Below are 10,080 nucleotides of genomic sequence, written 5' to 3' on the forward strand. Positions count from 1 at the left end.
GGGATTTTTGTTTTAACAAGTCAGTTTCAGTTTTTATCCAACTACAAGTCACCATGCACTTCTTTTTTTGAAAAAAAAGGAATGAATCCCTGCTTTGTCATTTGAAGCTGTATAATATATTATCAGGCCAGGTTTATATTTTCAACTCAGATTAACTTGTAATACAATTTCCTTCATTACAGGCAAAGAATGGCAGGCTAGCCCTGCATGGAGAGACTTGTGTTTCCCTGTCAGGGAAAGTTAATTAGGTTTTTTAATTGCAATGCTGGGCTGTCAACAAACAACCTTCCCACTGGCTGCTGCCCAAAGGAAGAGCTTTTTTCAATGTTGGCTCCTGAAGCAAATCTCGAAGGGCAGGGCAGGTGTGGGGAGAAAAACGCCTACTCTCTAAGATGGCTTGTGGGTCCTGTGAACACAGAGCGGGTGCTTACAGATACATCCGGTTACCACGAAAGCAGCAGAATGAAGAGTGGGGGGATTTGATGGAATGATCCTATACAACAGCGGTTCCCAAACTGTGGGCCAAGGACCCACCAGTAGGTCATGATCTGATTTTTGGTGGGTCATGAAACTGACAAACTGATAGCTGACAAGGGAAACGGCACAGAATGTATATGTTTACTCATTAGTAGGCAAACGTGCCTCAGTCCACTTTGGAAAGCAGGCTCAAAGGACCATAATGCCACAAGTAAGGTCCTGATCTAATAAAAGCAGACCCCAACAAACCCATGACAAGGAAGTCGTCGTCCCCTCCAAGCTAACAAGAAAAATGTTTTGAGCCCTATGGAAAGCAAAACTGAGCCATAGGTGAATACTCATGAGTAGGCGACTGTGCCTCAGCCCTTGTTAAAGGCCAGGCAAAGAAGAACACAAGGCCACAAGAATGGTCCCAACCCCATGGACATGGAGCTCAAAAAATACTCCAGAGGTGGTTCCTTCCCACCACCATAGTAAAAAGGATAAAAACTTGAGCAGCTGGTAAAGTGAAACTTTTTTTTAGTCTTGTAAAGCTAGGTGGGTCCCGATAGAGTGTTGTTTTCAAAAGTGGGTCCCGGCGCTAATAAGTGTGGGAACCACTGCTGTACAGAGTTGCCACGTCAAAATGCATCCCACACTGTGATATTTTTGAGGCAGAGCTTGGAGACTTCGCAGGGTGGAGCCTGGGAATATTCCAAGTCTTCCAACTGGTGGAAGATAAGAGAAGAAGCTACTCATGGCATGATGTCCAGCAGGGCTGGCCTTAGGAACTGCAGGGCCCAACTGGAATCAGGTTTTGTGGGGTTCCAGGTTCATAGCCAAGGCCTGTAGAAACTTAGGCGCATAAATAAAATTTATTCTAGTCTCTCTCTCTCAATGGTAGAATGGAAAGCAATCCAAATGGGTGCTTAAAAAGTGCCTGTGAGTTAATGGACCACGGGGATCTAAGCTAATTTTAATATAAAATTGCACCCATGTAAGCCTACAAGTAAACAAACCAAATCTGTAGATTACCTTCGAAAAGTTAATAGTGACAAAGGCACAGATGCCTGATCTTGTCTGATCTCGGAAGCTAAGCAGGGTCAGGCCTGGTTAGTACTTGGATGGGAGACCTCCTGGGAATACCGGGTGCTGTAGGCTTATACCATAGTCTTTCGAGACTGAAGGTTGCCAACCATCTCCCTATACTGAACATTATCTCCCGATCCTGTCTGATCTGGGAAGCTAAGCAGGGTCAGGCCTGGTTAGTACTTGGATGGGAGACCACCTGGGAATACCAGGTGCTGTAGGCTTCTACCATAGTCTTTCGAGACTAAAGGTTGCCAACCACCTGTTTGGGTGACTGTGAAATTATTTAGTGAAAGTATTTTTTTTTTTATTATTTTTACCCGAGTGAAGGGCTCACTTGGGCTGGATCCCAACTGGGAGCAATTGGTCCAATTGATTTAAAACTAGCCCTGAAGCCCAGATGGAGTCCAGTGGAGCCTGGAGCTTTTGCAGCTTTCTGCCAAGAAAAAAAGCAAAGAGCTGGAGAAACCAGCTTTTCAACCTCTGCCTCTGATATGGTGGTTCTTGGCACAGAATTAAAAAACAAAACAGGAAGCATTCTAAAATTTCACTCCCACTTAGAATCTGAAATGGTACAGCCTATTCTAGCCAGGGTGGTATAATGGTTTGGAAGTTGGACCCAGAAGATCCAGGTCAGGGGTGGATCCAGTGTTTGTATTTGGGGGGGTGGGGCATGAGCTCTACCAACTGCAGAGCCCAGGTCAACCAGGCAGGTAGATGTGGGCTCCAGTTTGAACTTTATAGCCTCCGTGACCAAGGTTTGCTGGGTGGATAGACCTGGGCTGCCACCTGGAGACAAGGTCTACTGGGCTTCCGCCTAGACTTGAAGCCCAGGTCTACCAGCCAGGTAGACCTGAGCTCCCATTTCAGTTAATCACGCCGGCACTTGCCCAGTGGGTATTCCCCTGGTGCCTGAGTTTGCTCCCCAGCCCAGTGAGTAGCCTTGCCTGCTGGCAGACACTTTGGGGGGGGCACACACCCATGGCCCCCCGGATCTGCCCCAATCCACGTTCAAATTCCTGCTCAGCCATGAAACTTCCTGGATAAACTTGGGCCAATCCCTCTCTCAGTCTCACCTACCTCACGGGGTTGTTGTGAGGATAGAAAGGAGGGAATGAACCGTGTATGCCATCCTGAGCTCCTTGGAGGAAGGGCGGTATGAAAATGGGACAACTAAGTTTTTTTTAATATTCCACCACCTCAGGATTACACCGTGGATAGGCAAGCTTGTTAGGGATGCCTGACTCCTGTAAGAGAATTTGAAGCTACTTGGCTCTTCTCAACATTCCACAGATGTTTCCCCTCCGGAGAAACTCCTAAAGGTCAGTCTATCAATTTGGGCAGCCGATGGTAATCTAGAGATAGCTACAGAGAAAGTGTGGCTTAGCAAACCTTTCCTGGCTTCCCACAAAACGAAATGAGGAATTCATTTCAAGGAGGAATGTCCAAATTTGCACTGAGCTTCCGTTTAGGAAACACCCAACCTCAAAAGGCTGTGCCCGTTTCTGCGTAGGTGGCTCTTGCCATCTGTGCAGTCAGGCTGCCCTCACAGCCTGCCTTTCCGCACCTGGTTGCTGGGAAAATGTGATCAGCATGGGAGAGAGAACTGAGAGGGAGGAGGCAGTCCTTGAGTTCACATTGACCAGCCCCACCCTTTGGAGAGACATAAATCAAAGTAATTTCAATAGGGTAAGGAACGGCGGAAGCACGTTCACTGCTTAGTGGGCAACTGGGCAGAGATTGCTGTCTTGGCAACCTTTTCCTTCTAGAGCCACAAACAAAAAAACTAGCAACTTCCTTTAAAGAAAAAGTGAGTTGGAAATTCAGGGAGGGGTTTCGAATGTCCTTGATCTGGCTAAAGCCCTCATCATGGTCCCTCCTGTGGCTACCGCAGCGATTTTCAACCTTTTTCATCTCGTGGCACACTGACAAGGCAATAAAATTGCCAAGGCACACCATCAGGTTTTTGACAATTGACAAGGCACACCATGCTGCCATTGGCGGGCTCACATCCCCATTGGCCCCACTAATAAATGATCTTCCCCCAAATTCCTATGGCACACCTGTGGACCACTCGCAGCACACTAGCGTGCCATGGCACAGTGGTTGAAAATGGCTGGGCTACAGCTTGGAGAGAAAGATTCTCAGTGCCTTTAAACATCTGCACAGTGTGTTGCGGATGTAACCAAATTCTGCTTCTACGTGGTTTTAAACTCTGGTTTTAAGATTTTAGATAAATAGGTGTGTGGCTTATGTGCTGATCAACCTAATAAACTTGAAACTTGAATCACTAAGCATCTGCACGTGAAGCACAAATCTATATCATAAACCCATCAATCCTTATTTAAAAAAAAAAAATTATATCCTGCTTTATCAACACTTGTGTTGAAGTGGTTAATGACAACAATTAATGCAATTATAAAATTCAATCAACAAAGAAAGCACAAAAGTCATTTTAATGTGGTTGGCAACCTTCAGTCTCGAAAGACTATGGTAGAAGCCTACAGCACCCGGTATTCCCAGGCGGTCTCCCATCCAAGTACTAACCAGGCCTGACCCTGCTTAGCTTCCGAGATCAGACGAGATCAGGCATGGAAAGACTATGGTATAAGCCTACAGCACCCAGTATTCCCAGGCAGTCTCCCTTCAAAGTACTAACCAGGCCTGACCCTGCTGAGCTTCCGAGATCAGATGAGATCGGGAATGTGCAGGGTAACAGTTGCTACCATTTTAAAACATGAAGAACCCACGGCTGATAAAAATGCTTCACTCAGAAGGGAGACAAACACATGAACTAACCAATGTTTAAAACCCCCTGGAAGAACAGAATGGACTTTGACTTATGCCGGAGCACCAGCATTCATTAGCTGGACAGCTCCCCTGCTAGTTCACAGCCTTGCCAATCTGTTCCTTGTTCGCTTCCTATTCCAAGGTGGCCAAACCATGGCCCGAAAGCCACATGCAGCTCCTTGGCGCATAATGTGCACCTTGCAGAAATATGGTGGCAGAGCTCCTTTTTGCATCGCAATTAATAGTATAGCCAAATAACAAATTTTCAAGGTTTATAATGATTTACTGGGTATAAACTGGGGGTCCACTGGATTAAAGCACAAGTTTAATGTTCATGATGATGAGTAGAGTTATTTAAAAATTTAAATGCTTCTTAAATATTGTGATTCTCAGACATCTAAAGATTATCGTATGTGACTCTTACATTAAGCAAGTTTGGCCTTATGTTGAGAAAATAACAGTGAAGACACCGAGTTTGTTCAGAAGACATTTTGGGCAGAGTACAGAGTTCCCTAGAAGAACCTGTACTCATTTTTTATTGCTGTCAAAGGAACTTGGTTCTTAATGAAGACACACTAAGCAGAAGAAGCCAAAAGGGAGGAAGGGGGGGAAAAATATCCAGGGTGGTGTCTAATTATTCTAGCCATGATTAAACTTTCTAATGCTTAACTCTTTAATTTCACATTGCTAGGCGTTCCATAATTAGGGCAATCCCATGAAAAAGATTCTCAACCTGGCTGACACCAGACCCACCACTGAAGACAGACTTCATTAGAAGAACTTCAGAAGATGGTCTTAGCTGATGGACAGGTTCACTTTTGTTAGGAAGTGAAGCTTTTTTTTTTTTTTTTAAACTGTGCAAATTATTGTATTTGCACCATTTACTATTAATTCACACAGTGTTGTTGCTTTAATAAGAACATAAGAACAGCCCCACTGGATCAGGCCATAGGCCCATCTAGTCCAGCTTCCTGTATCTCACAGCAGCCCACCAAATGCCCCAGGGAGCACACCACATAACAAGAGACCTCATTCTGGTGCCCTCCCTTGCATCTGGCATTCTGACATAGCCCATTTCTAAAATCAGGAGGTTGCGCATACACATCATGGCTTGTACCCCATAATGGATTTTTCCTCCAGAAACTTGTCCAATCCCCTTTTAAAGGCATCTAGGCTAGACGCCATCACCACATCCTGTGGCAAGGAGTTCCACAGACCGACCACACGCTGAGTAAAGAAATATTTTCTTTTGTCTATCCTAACCCGCCCAACACTCAATTTTAGTGGATGTCCCCTGGTTCTGGTATTGGTAATGAACACAATTTAGTGCAAAACCTGCTTTTCCTGACATGGAATCTGGCCATCATTTTTTTTTTTTCCAAAGCTTATTACTTGTCCTTCTATATTTCAAACACCGTTCCCTCCAGTCTATTATCATCCGAAAGAGAGGTTACTTTCAACCTGGAGTAAATAAAGTTTTTGTTGTTGTTTGTTTAGTTTTGTTTGGGGAATCGCCATGGGTAGCCAGGATAGAAAGGAACCTACTGAGATGAGGGAAATTGGACGAGACAGAAGGTGCTTCTAACCGCAATCAAAAATTAATTAGAAAAAAGGAAGGAGCCAAAGGACAAACATCTGTGAGAGAAGGATGTGAATGAGATAAACAAATCTAGTGTATGACATTTAATTTTGAGCTGGAATCAGAATCCTGCTGGGCTACATATAGGGCAGTTTGTAAACGCTTCAGGGATGGTGAGCAGATGACAGAGGGAAAGAAGCAAAAAATATGTTTGCTGAAACCGGGATCGGTGACATCGTTCACAGTTGGAGCGCCAGCTTTTAAACCCAGAAATACTGGAGCCCTCCGGTAGGGGCAGGTCTGTGTAGACCAGGGGTGCCCAAACCCCGGCCCGGGGGCCACTTGTGGCCCTCAGGGGTTCCCAATCCGGCCCGCAGGGAGCCCCCAGTCTCCAATGAGTCTCTGGCCCTCCAGATACTTACAGGAGCCCGTGCTGGCCCGACGCAACTGCTCTCAGCACAAGGACGGTTGTTCAACTCTCGCCTGAGCTGTGGGACGAGGGCTCCCTCCACTACTTGCTGTTTCATGTCTGTGATGCAACAGTGGCAGCGAAGGGAAAGGCTGGCCTTGCTTTATGCAAGGTCTTTTATCGGCCTTGAGCTACTGCAAGACCTTCATTTATTCATATAAGTTCCATTTTTAATAAATTCATTTATGTAAATTTATTCAAATTTTAAATGTAAATTAATTCTTTTTTTCCCCGGCCCCTGACACAGTGTAAGAGAGATGATGCGGCCCTTCTGCCAAAATGTTTGGACACCCCTGGTGTAGACCAAGCAAGGGAAGCATCAAGTGGGTTGAAGTTCCACCAACATTGAATGGGATGACCTGGATTTCTAATCCAAGGACAAGGCTGAGAGCAGGTCCAAGGCGGGGTTATTGAAGCATCAGTTCAAGTAGAAGGAAGGTGGCAGGATGCCCAGGATACCTGGAGCATCATGTGAGGGGGGTGCCACATAAGGCTGTCCAGGATGGCAGCGGCTGCCTCTTAGGGCACAATCCTAACTCAAACCCAAAAAAGAGCACAAACATCGCCTTAACTTGAGGAGGCCCCCCATGACTGCCCCCCAACTGCAGGATGCAGCACACGCCCCCACTGGCACAGCTAGGCCAGTGCGGGAAAGTTGGTTAGGATTATGCCCTTAGTCTTTGCGCTGAGCCACTACAAAGGTGCTGAGCTTGGACATTTGCAGTGGCGCAGCAGTAGTTGAGAGTCAGCCGGGAAGCACCAGCTTCTTGGCCAAATTTTGGCTTCTGCTGGGCTGCTCCAGGCCTCCGAGCATAGCACTGTGCTAGGAGGTTTGCGGTGGCTCAGCAGAAGCTAAGAGTTTGGCCGGGAAGCTAAGCAGCAGCCACATCGGAAAGCTGCAGCCACCCACCTGTGAACCTGGGAAGTGATTATCACAGACAACCGTTTCCAGTGGTGCTGCCCTTTGGCTATGCCATTGCGTTGCAGCATCAGCTACCAGGCATATTTGTAGCTGGTCCTGCTGGTGGCCCTTCCTTCCACAAGACATCAGCAGACTCAGGACATGGAATTCTCATCAGTCTTTCTTCCTCCTGCACAGCAGGGCTCAGAGAGAGAAGGCCTTGGTGAGCTAGACAGGAGCTGCTCCTCCCGATCTAGTCTTCAACTTGGACTCATCGCTCTCGGTGGTCCCAGGGAGGACGGTGGAGGGGCTTGGAAACGCATCGGGCCCCCCTGACTCTGCAGACTCTCAGCAGAGCATCTTCCAGACACCTTGGGGTGCCTGTCAGGTGATGTGGATTCACCTTCAGCATGCTGCAGGTGGCAGTGAGGTTCTCCTCTTCCAAGGAGGCCTTTGCTAGTTTCGTGTTCTGAGCAAGAACTGGTCCTGAAAGTGAGGTGATCGGTGGGAATATGACACTGGGGCAAAAGACAGGGAGAGGAATGATGGGCTGGAGAAGTAAATGGGGGGGAGGTTAGCTTTGGTTGATGGTAATCATATGGTTTCTGATCAGGTAATCATATCAGATGGTAATCTGATCAGTAATCATATCAGTAAGCCTTAGGAGTGGACCTCAACAGGTGGGAAACCCTGGGCTCTGAGCGGCCCGCTTGGAGGCAGGCTGTGCAGCATTGGCCTTTCCCAGTTTGAAGAGACACTTGGCCAACAGACTGAGGCAAAGAGGCAAAGAGGGAAGGCCCACAGCCAGGGGAGACAGACCAGGAACAGACTGCACTTGCTCCCGGTGTGGAAGGGATTGTCACTCCCTGAATCGGCCTTTTCAGCCACACTAGATGCTGTTCCAGAAACCACCTTTCAGAGCGCGATACCAGAGTCTTTCGAGACTGAAGGCTGCCAACAATTCATATGGTTAGACGAGGGCCCAGTCTTTGAGCACAGTCTGTAAAATTAACCAGTTGTAATGACTATGGAGTAATAATAAATAATCACTAAGGAAAACAGGAGAGGTAATTAGCACTTCACAATATACTCACAAGTGAGGAGTATGAATGCCAACACAAAAGGCAAGGGGTGTGTGCTAAATATGGGGTTTTATTGCATATGTTTTATGAGCATAATCTGCTTTGAGCTCTCATCTGAAAGCCAGAGAAAAATAAAACAGGGAAGGGGAGGAAATGAACTTAAAAATCATAGTGAACACATAGACACACCCCAGCTCCTCCACTCCAGCCCTGACGGAGGACAGAGAGAGGGAAACTCAGAGGCTGGCTTCATCGTAATCAGTGTAATTAATCTTGCGAGCCAAACGACATCTCCAAACCTGGTGTATTATTTCTACAGCGTCATCCATTTAAAAAAAGCTGTTCATCAGTAATGGAAGCGCAATTTACTAGATCCAATTGCAGAGAGGTGTTTGCTAGCACTAAAGGACTCTCCAAGTATTTTATTTACAAGACCAAGGGCCCAGTCCTTCTCAATTTACAGAACTATATAATGGTTGGCAACCTTCAGTCTCGAAAGACTATGGTATGAAGCCTACAGCACCCGGTATTCCCAGGCGGTCTCCCATCCAAGTACTAACCAAGCCTGACCCTGCTTAGCTTCCGAGATCAGATAAAGCATGTGCATACTATAGGAGCCAATGCCACCCTAAGGTAAAGGAACAAACAGGGTATAGTGCACGCCCCATTGGCACGGCTGCTTCAGTGCCGGAAAGTGGGATAGGATGGGGCCCTAAGAGCATCGTGGCACTCTGGGAGGCCCGAGTTCAGATTTCCACTCAGTCAGGAAGTTCACTGGGCAGCCTTCAGCCAGTCACAGCCTCTCAGCCTAACATATCTCACTGGGTTGTTGCGAGGATAAAAGACAGGAGGAAGGATCTGTGCCGCCCCCTTGGAAGAAGGGTGGGATATAAGTGCAATAAACTAATCAATATGATACATGGTACAACCTGGAACCTGCACAACCTTGCAGAATACTCACTTGTATGGGTTGCTCCCATCAATAAAGGACCCATCTCCTCCCAGGTTGGCCTCCTGATGGCTGCAACTGGTCAGATGAACTGTACGGAGATCTGAGCAGCCAATAAGCTTAGATTACAACCCTGGGAACACTCATCTGGGAAGTATATTCCCCCCTAAGGGGTCTGCGCTACTGCATGGACTCCTTAGGTCACTGGTGGTGGTGGCATCTTCTGGTGTTTGCTGATGATGGCATATATCATTGTCAGCTTCCAGCTCAGCCAAGTTTCAAGCTATACAGCTTACTGGGACCAGTGCCTGGAAATAAGCCCCACTGACTATAATGGGGCATTGTTTCTGAGTAGACATGCCTAGGATTGGGCGGTGAAGCTTCTGTTCTGCCTCTCTGGCTTTGACTCTTGCAGCTCAACCTCTGATGTTTGACCTCACGACTAAAGTAGCCATGCAATTCAATACAGGTGTACGCCACTTAACAACTGTTCGCTTAATGACAGACCCACATATATGATGGTGGTCAAAGCTCAATGAAGATGCTCTTAATGAGGCAATCAAGTCTCCCATAGCCTGCAGCAGAGGTTCTGTTTACACAACAGAGAGGCTTTTAATGCAAAGAAGAGGCAAACTTCAGTAGCCTGTGCAGCCAGCAAGTGTCTGACAGGGAGTGTCTGTTTACACAACAAAGACAGTAGATTGGACTGAACGTTCACTTAATGACCTAATCGCATAACAACAGGGATTGGAGAACATATCCCCA

This window comes from Tiliqua scincoides, chromosome 13 (genome assembly GCF_035046505.1).
Source record: "Tiliqua scincoides isolate rTilSci1 chromosome 13, rTilSci1.hap2, whole genome shotgun sequence".
NCBI classification, from domain to species: Eukaryota; Metazoa; Chordata; class Lepidosauria; order Squamata; family Scincidae; genus Tiliqua; species Tiliqua scincoides.